Source organism: Larimichthys crocea, chromosome XX (assembly GCF_000972845.2).
Source record: "Larimichthys crocea isolate SSNF chromosome XX, L_crocea_2.0, whole genome shotgun sequence".
In the NCBI taxonomy this organism is placed as follows: Eukaryota; Metazoa; Chordata; class Actinopteri; family Sciaenidae; genus Larimichthys; species Larimichthys crocea.
The window spans coordinates 15,247,772-15,264,626 of record NC_040030.1 but is presented as its reverse complement, the minus strand read 5'-3'; the positions used below and the strand labels follow the sequence as shown (position 1 = coordinate 15,264,626).

At 43.9% G+C, this 16,855-nt stretch overlaps 1 pseudogene; it reads right to left on the bottom strand.

Annotated features, from left to right (window-relative positions):
- Positions 1-1,583: 1,583 nt before the first annotated feature.
- On the bottom strand, positions 1,584-16,703 carry LOC113744095 (fatty acyl-CoA reductase 1-like; annotated as a pseudogene).
- Between the last annotated feature and the right edge of the window lie 152 nt (positions 16,704-16,855).

The following is a 16,855-nucleotide window of genomic DNA, read 5'->3' as shown; positions in this document are numbered from 1 at the left end:
TATCTCTGATAGCTGATAGCTCTCTTAGCCCTGATAGCTCTAATAGCCCTGATAGTTCTGATAGCTCTGTTAGCCCTGATAGCTTAATAGTTCTGATAGCTCTAATAGTTGTTAGCTCTGTTAGCCCTGATAGCTTAAGAGTTCTGATAGCTCTAATAGTTGTTAGCTCTGTTAGCCCTGATAGCGCTAATAGTTCTGATAGCTCTGTTAGCCCTGATAGCTCTAATAGTTCTGATAGCTCTGTTAGCCCTGATAACTCTAATAGTTCTGATAGCTCTGTTAGCCCTGATAGCTTAAGAGTTCTGATAGCTCTAATAGTTGTTAGCTCTGTTAGCCCTGATAGCTCTAATAGTTGTTAGCTCTGTTAGCCCTGATAGCTTTCTCAAACTTTCCCAAACCAGATTTTGCAACACTCATGTTTTCCGCCTAAAAGTTAGTGCAGAGGTCTTAACTCCAACATTCCTCACCATTCCTCCCCCCACCATCGCAGCCGATCGCTGCTCGAACGCCTCAATTGATGACAGAGTTGCTATCAGAAGAAGACAAATAATTGAGACAGACGGGTGGGTTTTGTGATGAAATTTGATGAACTGATCGTTGACAGCTTCTGTCATGTCCGGGTGGTATTCACAGGATAAGCCAAAGTACTGTTGCTGGATGAAATGAGTATCTTAGTTGATCGAGTTACTAAGATGTAATGAATCTGCCTCTATTGTTTTCTGTCATTACAGTATGTGTCAAACTACACATACATGTTGAACACAGTCTCTGCAAATGTGTCCATTCGTATACATAAACAAATATGGTGGAAAACCCTGTTCGCATTGCATTTGTTTTTTGTCCCACATTTTCATCCATAATGGATGGACTATATTTAATAAGAAACAGAACAAAACATGAAGGTCTTTTCTATAGGGACCAGTATATAACCCAAGTTTTGAACCATACTTGAGGGTACTAAACTTCACTTTCACTTACAATCCTCTTTTTTCTCGAGTTTTATTAAATCTACGGCTGCATTCAGACGGATAGCCACCTGGTCGTCCAGCAGTTGTGTTTATGCCTTACTTTTGCAGCGTAACATTTCGAGTCAGACCTATGTTTAGAAGCTCGTTCATCATATAAACAAAGCAGAACACACGCAGCTAGAGTACCAGAGAATGGCTGATCCCTAGTATTCAGCGCTTTCTTCGTTTTCGAGTTCTTCCTCAAAACCACGAGACTGCAGCTTAAATACCTCTGTTACCGTTGGTATCATATCATCCTTATTAGTTCCATTAAGCAACACTGGTTCCGGCACAAGTCTGTGTTGTGCTAGAACAGGAGCCAGGCAAGCGGGCAATTTAACAGGGCTCTGCACAAAGGTCGCAGCTCTCAATTCATCGCACGTTGGCCTTTTTTTTTAAAGGATAAGTATATTTTCTGGATTCAACACTTTCAAATGCACTCACCATTACTCTCGTGTTGTTTCAGTTGGAACATTATTTTACAATGCCGAAACATCTCATTCAACTTACTTTAGGTAGATTTTACTCTTAACTCAGTTAAATTACGATTAAAGTAATGCTAAACCTCTGAATCTCTTACTGGGAAAGTTTTTCCAGCTTGCTACCGACTATAGTAGTTCTGATGATGGCTACGTTTGGGTCTCCGGCCTCCTGCTGCACCATGTACTCCTGCCAAGGCTGGGTGAAGTGTAGGTGTTTGGGACGCTTCCCAATCACGCTGGGACGGTCCATAGCAGACACGAGCTCGTCATCCATTCCTCTATACAACAAAAAACATAATGGACAAGATTAGACTTTTTTTAAAACCACCCGACAGCACAAATACAGAGACTTTAATCACATACAATATATCATTCGGAAAACGATGTCTGTACAATATGTGGGGCAAATCGTTGAGTTACGCATATCTGTGCCCTAATTTCTTGGCAATCCATCCAAGAGTTGTCTCTCCTACACGTGCACTAAAGGCACAAGGCTCAGTGAGATCATCCTCTGAGGACAATCCATTTGTAGTTGTTGATGACATTTCAGTCCTGGTTTTAAGCCATGGCACGCTGCACGCTCCAGGGTTGGCTGACTGCTAGCCTCGCCGGGTAGACTGCCTCTTACAAGCTCCGTTTTCATCACCACCCGTTTTCCAAAATAGGTGCCCGTTCTTCCACATCCGAATCGGTCGCAGGGACCAATGACAGTCAGTTAGCGGTTTCATTCGTCATCTACGTGAAAGGTGAAAGTCTCGAGCTCGTTCATCGATGGACAATCATAGGTGAAGCAGAAATGTTTGTGGTATGACTCTCGGGATGGTTTACATTTTAAATTCAAAGTGAGACTATTCAAAGTCTGACCCCTAACACAGTTGTTGGGCATATCCTGTAATATTTGTTTACGTTCAGTTTTCAGGACTGAAAAGATACAGACTGCGCTTTTGTCTATGGAATCAACATCTAAACCTCAAATATTTAATCCACATGCGGGTGTAGTTGTTTCGCATTGGTTGGACAGAGTCAACAACGGTTCAAACAACATGGAATGGCAAAGATTAAATGAACTGAAACAGAATCAACCACCTTTGACCACAGTTACACACGCCATGCTTCTCTGCTCTCTCCAACATTGGCCATCTCTGGCTCGGCTCTTCCTGGTTTGAATCATTCGACATATCCTAGCTGGGCATCTCACAACGTCACCACCACTATCACTCTTTGCCATTTACTCCACCTCTCTGGGTCCGATTATATGCTTGCATGGTTCTCCATATCATACTATGCAGATGACAATCTGACTTCCACTTCGTTTACCTCAATTGTTTTGTAAGTCGCTTTGGATAAACTATGTAAATGTAATAAAGCTAAGTTAAGACACATCTAAAACCATACACTGTGACGCGCTATCCATGCAGTCCCGAGAATCATCCGCCTGAATCTCCACTCACTCTGCGGCCTCCTGAGCTTTTACTAACCATTCTGAGCAGCTGAGACCAGACCTCTACAACCTTAGTGCAACTAAGCAGGCTACTCTCCGGTCACGGCTAAGCCTGCCGCTCAATGCTGTCACGATCATTAATCGTCAGTGATACATTCCTACGTTGTTTTTTATCTAAAATACATCCAAAAGAACCACCACCACGTCGGTTCAAACATACTCCAGAGAGTCGATGAGTACTGCGGTTAGTCTATGGCGGAGAGTAGACGATTCCTCAATGAGCTCTCGGTCACAGTTGGCGTAGGCTGTGGAGATGTGATGAAAATCTGCAGGTGCTATATCCGGTGGGCCAGTGCAAACATCTCTGGGTGGCCAGGACATTCAGCTGCATTGCATCTCTGAGAGAGAGAGAGAGAGGAGGGGAGGGGAGAAAGGACAGATGGGGATTCAGAGGATGATGAACATTAACTCTCCACCTAAAGTGAGCATGTGATGAAACAGTGTGGAGGATATTTTCATTCTTTCATTTTATCTGAGTGACGACAGGAACAGATTGAGATCTCATTTCTGGAGCTGTGTATGTCAGTTTGTCTCGCTCGGTCTGCCTTTACCTCTACAGCTGACTCATTAACATGCTGTATCCCATTTATTATCAGCACTCAAACTACCGAGTCAGTGTGAATCATACTACTTACGGACGGCAGCGACTGCAGTGCAGCATCCCCATCTAGTCTGGTAGTATGAAAACAAAAGGTTGTTCAAACACAAGTCATCAATCGCAGTTAAATACAGTTTTAATACCTCCCTGAAGTTACCAAGCAGGACCTAATTGCTCTTTTCCCGACCCACAACCTCGACTTATTGAAGCACATGCTGGTACATTAAGACTGTCACGAAATACACAACTTACAACACGATCGAGTTTGTTTTCGTTCAATAGGCTGCTAAATTATTCACCATTATGGTCATCAATAGCCATTCTGGAGCTTTGATTGTCTCACATGATCTTCCTCGGTAACAGGGTTAAAGCTGAATCCCCAGCCGATGCTGAAGATCATGATATGATTGAAAGCTCCAGAGCAGCTACTAAAAATGAGAGATTGTCCATACGGTTTCCAAGTTCAAGAATGAACCCATCGATAAATACCATGGAGTTTTTATAGTATTAGATATAATTAGGTTGTATGTATTCCCATTCTAACAATGAAGTTAAGTTTAAGGCTGGCAGAGGAAAACAGTATCACAGTACAACTTTAATATTCACGACTGTGCAGCTAGGTGGGAAATTCAATAAATAAAATATGTAAAATAGTTATTATCTGTATTTTTAATAGTTTTAAAAGCTCTGACTTTTCTAAGTGTTTCATGGTCGCGGAAAAAAAGGCGGGAAAATTTAACATGGGCGCTTATAGACGGAATGTTCAGAAGCGAGAGTGAGACAAACATCGCAAAAATTATTTAAACTGCTCCCGGCCACAAATTTCACTCTACAGAAATAATTTGAACATCAAATTGTAAGAAAAATTTGTGCTGCTCGCTCACATAACCGCTGAAGCTGTCAGACTATAGTTTTTGGCTCAGTTAGCTCAGAAGGTCAGGTTCACCCACCATTGCCCCATTTACTCCATATTAACTGAGAGCAGAATTGTGGAGGGAAAGCAGACGTACCAGTTTTTTACCTCGCTCTAGAGGTCAATTTTTTAACTAGCCACACAAATTATAATAGACACACAGGAACATTCAGGATGCTTATAAGCACATCCATTCATTGATACGACCTATGGTTGGATGAAGATGTCTGTTGTCGAGGGTTACTTTCAAGGCTCAATTTTCTCTCAACTGTTTCAGTTGGCAGTAGCAGTCGACCAATCAGAGCAGAGCAACAGCAGCTGTTTCTATTCAGCAGTTCACTGCAGCTGGTTGCTAGGCAGAAAATCACAAGGCTGACTGTGATTGGCTTAACTGAAATCTCTGTCTAATATCAGTTTGCCCTTTCAAACTCAATGGTAACACTACTTAGCAGTGTCAAAAATAATGTATGGGCGAGACGCACCAAGATCAGGCACAAATTTCTTGATATTTTCTAGTTCTGTGTAGAAATCTATCAACCACTTTCATATATTACCAATATTTGCTGCTGCCAATTCCCACCGTGCTGTTCAGGCAGTATGAACTGAATCCAACATTACCAATATTACGAATTCTTTTTAAAAGGGAGTCAAACAAGGACTTCGGTTTTCAAAAGGTGGAATACACGAAGAAAACTCCAGGATCCTTGGGGAACAAATGAACAAAAGCTTGCAAGCAGTTTGGGTGTGGCAGTTGGTGGATCGGAGTACCGCCTTGGTATGTCATTAAATGCTACGTTTAAACATATGCATCTCCATTGTCAGAGGCCTGACAGAGGCTGTGTTTAGGTAACATAACGAAAGGAGCTCATACCGACTTCGCCCCAGTGAAACGGGTTATCCCACCGGTCGTGCAGTTGTAAACGAGGATGTTTCTTGGCCTTTAATAAAGAACAGAATATTCCAAGTGAAAATTCGATTTTCACTTTAGCAAAACAACTGACTTGACTCAAGGCTGATCGGGCATCTCTCCAAACCTGTTGAGCATCTGTGATCCAGAGTACCAAGCTGCCGCCAACGTGGCGTTGATGACCACGTCCACAGGCACCAGGTCAGCCACCGCATCATTGGACGCCCTATCGTACGCAGGATCCCCTTACCGGCCTGGAGAAGGTGAAAGGAAGTTGGTAAGATTTCGAGCCTTCAGATTAAGAACCAAAACGGACCAATGACACACATCTTAACACAGGAGCTGGACGAATGCCTTGCCTTTAAGTATTACATATTTATATGTTGTTGTTTTTTAAATTACATTTCTTCAGGCAGATTCTGGTCCAGTTGCAGCCTGAGGCTCAGAGTTCAGACAAATCCGCTCACATCAAACAGGAAACAGGTTTGTTTAACCGCCCTCAGGGCACAAAATATTTTGTCTCGTAATTGTGGTAACTGAGCTCTGGAGTACACATCGCAGGACGGCTCATTTGATCAGAACCTTTCCTGGTGCACAGGCAAATGTACTAATAGTAATATAGACTTTTAGCACTTACTGCAATGAATATTCCACTCGGTCCCATTGAAGTTATCAATCCAACCCTGAAAGAGGAAAGCAGCATTGATTCACACACTCTGAACAGTCTGAAAACTGAAATCTTTCAGTTGTCTAGTCATCCGATTTCTCAAACTTTCCCAAACCAGATTTGCAAACTCCGTTTTCCGCCTAAAAGGTGTGCAGAGTGTCTTAACTCCACATTCCCTCACATCCTCCACCCACCATCGCAGCGATCGCTGCCTGAAGCCTCATTGATGACAGAGTGCTCTCAGAAGAAGACAAAGAAGAGACAGACGGGGGTGTGATTGAAATTTGATGAACGATCGTGACAGATTCTGTGCTGTCCGGGTGGTATTCAACAGGAAAGAGCAATACTGTGCTGAAATGAGTATCTGTACGAGTTACAAGTGAATGAATCTGCCCTTTTGTTTTCTGTCATTACAGTATGTCAAACACAATCCCATTGTAAAACAGCCTCTGAAAGTTTGCCCACTATTAGAAAAAAATAGGTTGGAAACCCTTCGCTTGCTTTTGTTTGTCCCAATTTTTCATCCGTAATGGATGACTATATTTAGAAACAGACAGAAAACATGAAGGTCCTTTTATAGACAGTATATTACCCAATTTTGAACAACTAAGGAATAAACTCACTTTACTACAATCCTATTTTTCTGAGTTAATTAAAGCTAAGGCTGCATTCAGACAGGATCAGGCACTGGTTGTCCAGCAGTGTGTTTATTTGTGTTGTGCCTCTATTTTGCAGCGTAATTTTGAGTCAGACTCAGGTTTAGAAGCTGTTCATAAAATAAACAAAGCAGAACACAGCAGCTAGAGTACCAGAGAACTGGCTGATCCCTAGTATAGCGCTTTCTTCGTTTTGAGTTTCTATCATCAAACCACGAGACTGCAGCTTAAAATACCTCTGTACTGTTGGTATCAATTACTCTTATTTAGTTCCATTAAAGCAACACTGGTTCCGGCACAAGTCGTGTTGTGCTAGAACAGGAGCCAGGCAAGCGGGCAATGAACAGGGCTCTGCAGCAAAGGTAGCAGCTCTACAATTCATCTGCAATTTGGCCTTTTTTTTTAAATAAGTATATTTTGGATTCAACACTTTCAAATGCCTCAACATATATCCTGTGTTGTTCAGTGGAACATATTTTAAATGCAGAAAACTTAGAATCATCCAAACTTAATCTGGGTAAGATTTTTTACTCTAAATCAAGTTAAATTACGATTAAAGTAATGTAACACTCAGTCTGAACTTACTGGGAAAGGTTCTTCCAGCTTGCTCCGACTATGGAGGTCTGGATGATGGCTACGTTGAGGTCTCCGGCCTCCTGCGTCACCATGTACTCCGCCAAGCTTTGGTGAAGGTGTAGGTGTTGGGACGCTTCCCAATCAGCTTGGGAGTCATAGCAGACACGAGCTCGTCACCATCCACTATACAACAAAAACAACAACATATGACAAGATTAGACTTTATTTAAACCACCTAAGCACAAATACAGAGACTTTAATCCACACAATATATCACTGGGACCAACGGATGTCTGTACAATATGTGGGGCAAATCGTTGAGTTACGCATATCTGTGCCTAATTTCTTGGCAATCCATCCAAGAGTTGTCACCTCACAGTGGCACTAAGGAAACAACTCAGTGAGATTCATCCTCTGAGGACAATCCATTTAGTAGTTGTTGAGACATTTCAGTCCGGTTTTAAGCCATGCAGCGGCACGGCGCCAGGTTTGGCTGACTGCTAGCCCTCGCACGGGTAGACTGCATCTTAAAAGCTCCGTTTTCATCCACTCAAAGAACGCACCCCCGTTTCCAAAATAGGTGCCCTGTTCTTCCACACTCAGAATCGGTAGCAGGGACCAATGACAGTCAAGTTAGCGGTGCATTCGTCATCTACGTGAAAGGTGAAATGTCTCGAGCACGTTCATCGATGACCAAATCATAGGTCAAGCAGAAATGTTGTGGTATGACTCTGAATAGTCTCACTTTGAATTTAAAATGTAAACATCCAAAGTCTGACCCCTAACACAGTTGTTAAGGGCATATCATGTAATATTTGTTTACGTTCAGTTTTCAGGACTGAAAAGATAGACTGCATTTTTGTCTATGGACTCAACATCTAAATCAAATATTTAATCCACATGCAGGTGTGTGTGTTTTTGCATTGGTTGGACAGAGTCAACAAGCGTTCAAACAACATGGAAATGGCAAAGATAAATGAACTGAAACAGAACCAACCACCTTTGACACAGTTAACCACGCCATGCTTCTCTGCTCCTCCAACATGGGGATCTCTGGCTCGGCTCTTCTGGTTTGAATCATTCAACATTTCCTGCTTGGCATCTCACCACGTCACCACCTATCACTCTTTGCCATTTACTCCACCTCTCTGGGTCCGATTATATGCTCGCATAGATTCTCATATCACTACTATGCAGATGACACTGTGACTTCACTTCAGTCTACCTCAATTGTTTTGTAAGTCGCTTTGGATAAACTAAATGTAAATGTAACATTAAGCTTAAGTTAAGTCAATCAAACCCTACACTGTGACGCTGCTATCCATGCAGTCCTGAGAATCACCGCCTGATCTCCACTCACTCTGCGGCCTCCTGATGCTTTACTAATCCATCTGAGCAGCTGAGACCAGCAGCCTCTACAACATAGTGCTACTAAGCAGTGCTACTCTCCGGTCATGGCTAAGCCTGCACGCTCAATGCTTCATGATATTAATCTTCATGATACATTCCTACGTTTTCTTATCTAAAGACATCCAAAATAACCACCACCACCGTCGGTTCAACATACTCCAGAGAGTCGATGAGTCTGCGGTAGTCTATGGGCGGAGAGTAGACGATTTCCTCAATGAGCTCTCGGTCACAGTTGGCGTAGGCTGTGGAGATGTGAATGAAAATCTGCAGGTGCTTCATCCGGTGGGCCAGTGCCAACATCTTCTGGGTGGCCAGGACATTCAGCTGCATTGCATCTCTGAGAGAAAGAGAGAGAGGAGGGGAGGGGAGAAAGGACAGATGGAGGATTCAGAGGATGAAATTAACTCTCCACATAAAGTGAGAGCATGTGATGAACAGTGTGGAGGAATTTTCATTCTTTCATTTTATCTAGTGACGACAGGAACAGACGAGATCTCATTTCTGGAGCGTGGATGTGGTTAGCCGCCTCAGTCTGCCTTTACCTCTACAGCTGACTCATTAACATGCTGTATCCCATTTATTATCAGCACTCAAACTAACGAGTCAGTGTGAGAATCAATACTTACAGGCAGGCAGCGACTGCAGTGCACATCCCCAAGTCTAGTTTGGTAGTACTAATCAATTACTGGTACTACTACCATTATTGGTGTTACTACTACTTGTACTACACTTGCCACCACCACAATTACCATTACTACTACACTACTACATACCACCACCACCGGTACCACTTATACCATTATTGGTAAACTACCACAACCACCACCACCATTACTGGTACCACCACTACTACATTACTACTCCGCCATTAATACCACTATTATTATTATTAGTTGACTACCAACCCCATTTTTGGCTACTACTACTACTACTACTACTACTACTACTACTACTACTACTACTACATTAAAGCAACACTGGTTCCAGCAGGAGCCAGTGTCATGCCAGAACCAGAGCTGGGCATTGTAACCGGGCTCATGCAAGTGACCAAAGAGGAGGTTCTTACTCCACACTCAAAAAAGGTAGCAGCTCTACAACTCATCTGCAACTTTTCTTTTTTTCCAACATGACATTGTCGTCACAGTGATATAAAAATACCTGTGGTTACTGATAACCAATGCTGTAGCCAGAGATGCTGCACAGAAGGACTAGGCGAGCACTAGTTACTCCCCATAGACCGCAAATTATCAGTTCTACATTTATTTGTTTACGGTTTTAAAAAATGAGACACAACATGTATATTTATGAGCTTAGAGGTGTTGGTAGGCATATTTTCCTCTCTGAATGGAGCTAGGCTAGCTAGCTTCTACATGCTTTTAGTCTAAAAAGCAAAACAAATGCACTTTTTATTCCTGTAAGAACCAAGAGCAGGGACACAAAATGAGCACAGATGAAAGGTGTGGCATCATAACTAACTGCCCCCAAACACTGAAGACAATGAAAACATTGTGCCAGTTCGCTGCAGAAACAGTCAGTGATTTGTCGAGGGAGGTGTGTCAGGTTTCAAGTATCTCTGTGTACTGCAAACAACAGTGGGCACAAGCTGTCAACACCAACGTGCCGTCACTGAGTGAAGCAAACAGCCGTAATAATACACGGCATCCAGCCTGATTATCGTTCATTAGACTGGGTAAACAAACTACAACCAAAACTGGCAAGAAAACACGTTTACAGCCAACAGAAAGAAGCAGTACTGCACATATTGTAGAAGACTCACTTGAGAGGCTCGTTGAAGCGGATGGTGGCGGCGCAGTGGAAAACGATGTTGACGTTCTCGGCGAGGATGTTCTGATCCTCTTTACTCAGATCCAGCTCGGGAAGCGTGAGGTCGCTGCTCACCGCTATGATCTTCTCCACGAAGCCCGGCTGCTCGTCTTGCAATCTTTCAAACAGCTGAGTGAAGAAATAAAGTTAGTTACAGAGTTTCCTGATGGACAGTGAAGTAAACTGCAACTACAGGCCGGAGACTGTCGTGCCAGAACAGGAGCTGGACATGTTGGCTTTGGACCAGGACTCACTATCTGAAGTAATGTAATCAGACCAAATACTCGAGTACAGCTGTCTATGGTTACCACAGTGGGATTACACTCAAACTTCTACGTGTTGCCGTGTTAAACTTTTTAAAGATGTGTTATGCCACAAGAAATGTGAAATATGTCCTCTGGCTCTGAGACAACAATAGAAGACACTTCCTCTGGAGGAGGTGAATGTCTTTCAAAGAATTTACTCCACCTTGTGTGGTGCAACCCCGCCACAAAAGTTGCAGAGAACTGGTTTCTCCCAGACCCCTCCACACCTAATGAATTATACCTTCCCGTTCTGTCGGACCACTTCTCACCTTGCAGTTGACCATGTCGGCGACGCGGGCCTGAGGGTTCTGACCAGATTTTGACCTGACCATCACGTAGACACTTTTGACCTCAGGGCAGGACCTCAGCAGCTTCTCCAGCAGCACCTTTAATCAGAGGTACAAAGGTCAACCTCTTCTAACTGTCCAGTAAAGAGGCGTTAAACTAGTGTTCTGCTTCTTCCTCCACAACGTCAGAAAAACCCTTGCTCTGTTTGGTGGAAGGACAAAAACCAGATTCATGTATCAGCTGTTGAAGTCTAACTAAACCCCCCGAACCAAAACCAAAGTTTGATTTTTACTTATCATTCAGTAAAACAGACAACACAAACAGCAGAGACGTAGCCTCTCTGAGTTGCTATCTCAGCTAACGTTCCATATTTAACATACAGACACTTTTGCAATTAATCATGAACGAGCTTCAGTGACTGTCCAAGCTCCAGAAAACTCTCTGTGCACATGGAGAGTCGGATAATACCGGTTAGATCTGTTAGCTCTGATAGCTCCGATAGCACTGTTAACACCAATAGCTCTGATAGTTCTGTTATCTCTGATAGCTGTTAGCTCTATTAGCTCTGATAGCTCTAATAGCTCTGTTAGCCCTGATAGCTCTAATAGTTGTTCGCTCTGTTAGCCCTGATAGCTCTAATAGTTGTTAGCCCTGTTAGCCCTGATAGCTCTAATAGTTCTGATAGCTCTAATAGTTCTGATAGCTCTAATAGTTGTTAGCTCGGTTAGCCCTGATAGCTCTAATAGTTCTGTTAGCCCTGATAGCTCTAATAGTTGTTAGCTCTGTTAGCCCTGATAGCTCTAATTGTTGTTAGCTCTGTTGGCCCTGATAGCTCTAATAGTTCTGATAGCTCTAATAGTTCTGATAGCTCTAATAGTTGTTAGCTCTGTTAGCCCTGACAGCTCTAATTGTTGTTAGCTCGGTTAGCCCTGATAGCTCTAATAGTTCTGTTAGCCCTGTTAGCTCTGTTAGCCCTGATAGCTCTAATAGTTGTTAGCTCTAATAGCCCTGATAGCTCTAATAGTTCTGATAGCACTGTTAGCTCTGATTACAAGGAGCTGTGTTCCCACTACACTGAGTGGTGGTCAGTCTGGTTTATGCGGTAGATGATGGCGTACAAACTACATACCTGCCTATACACAGATAGCAAAAATCTTTTGGCTTCGCTTTGGCCCAAATCCGGCTTCTAAAATATAGCCATAAATGTCCCAGAAGAGCCCCAAATCAGCTGTTCCCGCTCGCGCCCAGTCTTCTGGCATGCCATACACATGCCTTAACTCAGCCATATATTGCTGGTGCCTCCTTATCTATTATGGATAACCCTAATCATACCACAGTTAAGCCAAAAGGCTTTCTTAATGCCAAATGAAAGCCAAAAGTGACAAATGTATACAGCCAAAATATTTGCTATCTGGGTAGCGACAGAGAGAGGGCGCTAGCATAATTTGGAGGTTTTGACAAACAGGTCCCCTCCCTCGGTCGGGTTCGGTCACGTCCTGTTGTCTTCAGCTAACACCGTACCTTGCCCATGAAGCCCGTCGCCCCGGTGATCAGCACATTTTTCCCTGCATAGTATTCTGGGATGTTCACCATGATGTCTGCGGTCGGTTTCCTCAACACCACTCCACCTACACAGACGGGACAAAAGAGGAGAAGATTACAACGTGAGATCAGCTTCATGCATCAACATGCTGCGTGAGGAGCCTGAAAGTGAGGTGGAGACATTTAAAGGTTTCTTTACCCATGAGTACATGTGACATAATATCCTAATTTAAAAGTTAGTTTGAGCTCTTCTTGTTGGTTTTAGGTGGGCGGCACAAACCTTCATGCAGGTAACAAGTTGTGTCGTCTGCTCACATTTCCAGGCTCCAGCCAATCAAACCAAACAGCTGAATCTTCCCATTGAAGTCAATGATAATAGTCTATGCTACAGAGAACAAAACTGTTTTTTGTACCAGGCTGTAAACATGTTTATTTCTGCTGTGAAGTTGGACATTTGAACATGGGGACTTATGGAGACTGACTCACTTCTGGAGCCAGCCTCAAGTGGACGTTTGAGGAACTTCTTGACATTCCAACTCAAACATCAGTGGCACTTTAACGCTGGTTTCCAGTCAGTGTAAATTCTTCGCCAGAAGAAACAAAAACACAATAAAAAGTTATAGATGATCAAATATAATAACTGATTTTTCCTGTCGTTAATCTGTCATCAGACTTGACTTATCGGTCGGGTTCTGTTGGTTTCTCACCAGAGAGCTGATAACAGGCCACTCAGGAGATAAACCATCTAATCATTAACTCAGGTGACTCTCTCCTATCAGCTACTGCACAACTGAACGATACTTATCCAAACAACGCCGAACTCAAACCTGTTCATCCGCCCTGAGACGATAAAATCAACAACAAACACGAGCCGACAAAACTTCAGATATCAAAACGAGTTGGATTATCTTTGTTACACTGCAAACAGGATTCAAATAAAAAAAAGGTAGAATAAAGGTAGTATTTTGAAACCGTGACGACTGACCTGTGATTCTCCTGGTGCTCGCTTGTGTGCCGTTAAACAGTTAAACCAGTTATGCAGCTTTGCATGCAGCCAAACTCCAACTGGGAGGAACTGTGATCGCTCGCATCGGGCTGAATGCAAAAAGTTGAAATGCTGCATCATATCCTGAGCCGTTAGTTACCAGGTGATACTAACTCAGTTAGTGAGAGTAAGGTTACATGATGTTGTCTCGACTAACTTTGACCTGATTAACGTGTGAAGAAGACGAGCAGGAAGTTTTCTAACTGGAATAAACGGCTCATTGTTTTTGACAGACGTGCGTTGATATCTGGTTACTGGGGCATTTGGGTAAATCTTTTTTTAGGGTAGAGGTTGGGATGGTTGTTGGGCAACAAGTTCTCCAACTTGTCAGCCCAACAACTGATGATATATTCGTACTGTTGACAAGGATAACTCAGTGAAACTGGGTCTGTATGTTTAGTTTTTATGCAGAGATGTCTGCAAACCTTTAAACCCTCTGCAGGTTTTTCCTTTCGACACGTGTCGCTCCTCTCAGCCGTCTGTAAACCGTTTAACCTCGATGCCCCGATCAATAATTCAGAGTCGAGATGTGGCATCGAGGATCGTCTGACTGCAAAGCTACAGTCGACACTTGAACGACTAAATAAGAGTTTGACGATCGTCTTTCAAGGACGGAGAAGTTCAGGAAGCGCCGCAGAGGGAAAAAGTTGTCTTCTGTCCCAGTTCTGCTTTGTTGTAGTTCCCTGTGACACGACTTAAACAGGACAACTGGCTCGGAGCATCGACACTCCTTTCTCATCGGGAGTTTGTGTCCTCATTCTCATACAGGGGAGGAAACGCGAGCCTCGAGTGTGTTTGGGCCTGTCAGTGAATGCAGCATTATCTTAAATGGGTTTGGGGCGCTTCCAAAAAGATGGTAGTCACCCCTCGGAGGTTTGGGCTTTGTTGTCACGGTGGACTGGTTTCTGTGCCGCTTGTGCAGAAACACAAAGTATGTCGACACTACAAAGACGTCCCGGAGTCGTGAAATGAAGCATACAAGCTTGTGGATGTTGAAACACACCTGATAATTAGTTTAATTTGATTTATTCTGAGGTAACGCCGCTGTGTGTGTGTGTGTGCCACATATTTACACTGACACACCTGTGTGTGTGTGTGTGTGTGTGTGTGTGTGTGCTCTGACAGGTAAAACACTCACATGATGGATGAGTGTGTCGTTCAGTATGAACGCTCACTATAAAGGCAGCTCTGATGAATAAAAGCAGCTGAGTGTGTAAAGTCGAGGAGGAATGATGACTGCAAGCTGAGGCAGCACAGTGATACACACACCGTGATAGTAAGCTTTATACACACACACACACACACACACACACACACACACACACACAAAACTAAAGAAGCTTTGTATCGTCACGGAGACGGAGAGAGGGCGGTATGCAAACGAGCAAATTAACAAAAACTGGATCATATTTTAATGGAGGAAATGTTTTCTGGTTTCTGGTCTCCTGCCGCTCTGCCTCAAATCTCTGTGATTTACAGAGTTTCCTGATGGACAGTGAAGTAAACTGTAGCTGCTGTTAGCTGTACACAATGGCAGAGGAGATAAGAGCGAAGAGGACGTTGACGGAGGAAGCTAAGAAGAGAAAAAGGAGAGAGCGAGCGAGCAAGAAGCCGAGTTAGTTAGTTAGTGATTGTACCACGGGAGATTTGAAAGAGGAGGAGTCGGTGTCGTGCCAGAACCGGAGCTGATTTGAGTGACCAATGTAACCTCAGTGGCTTCTACGGACATAATGGCAGAGGAGAAGAGAGCGAAGAGGACGTTGACGGAGGAAGCTAAGACGAGAAAAAGGAGAGAGCGAACGAGCAAGAAGCCGAGTTAGTTCGTGTTTGTACCACGGGAGATTTGAAAGAGTCGGTGTCGTGCCAGAACCGGAGCTGGCTTGAGTGGCCAATGTAACCAGGCCTCAGCAGCTTCTACGGACATAATGGCAGAGGAGAAGAGAGCGAAGAGGACAAAGACGGAGGAAGCTAAGACGAGTAAATCTGGGGCTGACTTTTAGTGGGTGGGTAAAATAAAAGACTCTTTGTAGATCACATGTGGCAGACTCCGCCACCAGCTCACAGATCACATACACTGTCTAAAACTGAATTGTAAAATGCATGTAGATATATTTCTGTTAATGCTAAAGCCTGATTGATGAGGGCACCATTTCACCCCCCCTCCCCGCAACAATTAGACACATCACGCATCTCAGCAGTGCTAATGTGATGCAGCTCCAACTCCAACAAGGAAAGACACCAGATCCCGTGATTGTCATTTACCCGCAGCTTTGCCTGCACGCATGCATGCACCATCCATCCATCCATCCATCCATCCAGCGGCTTTTGCGTGATTATGAGGCCGATTATAAGTGCCTCCCTCCCCCGTGCAGCCACATCAGCCGACCTTCCTCATTTTTTCTGTGGAGGCTCGGTGGGTGGAGGAGGGTGGCCGTGGTGACTATCATGCATGCCCGTGTTGGTTACAGTCAAGGCGGGGTAAAGTCTAAACTTTAGTGCGTTTATCTTCGAGGACCGTGCTCCCCGCCTGTTGGCGCATCTCTCCCCGACACGATGTCACACGTTGAGCCGCCCCTGTCACAGCTGAGTACCGGTAACGACACTTCGTGGTGTGGTGGAAAAAAAAAAAAAAAAAACAGAAATATATTTTTTAAAAAAGCAGTGTACGTACCGGAAAATGTCGATGTTTCGACCCCCACCGACCAAAAAAAACAAACACCGGTCCTTGAACTTCACGGTGCCCGTGCGTGGCGGTGGAACAGCGGCGGCAGCGAGCAGCGTGGAACCGCTACAAGAGAGAGAACCGGAGCGGGGACTCGGCAGCAGGAAGCCAGAGAAGAAGCAGCGAGAGGCGGGTTGGGCGGGGAGAAATGAGCCGCCGTGACGTCAACCGGCAACGGAGAGCACCGGGGCACAGATAGGACTGAAAACACAGAGGTCTCACTCCACCGACTAAAAACTGAACTAAGACACAGAAATATGAGGAACCTGGTTTCAGAAGAGAGACAGTCTGCATAAGTCCCCATGTTAAAAATGTCCAACCAATGTTTACAGCCTGGTACAAAAAACAGTTTTGGTCTCTGTAGCCTCCTGGTTAATGTAAATATCAACAAAGACGTGGATCATTGCAGGAC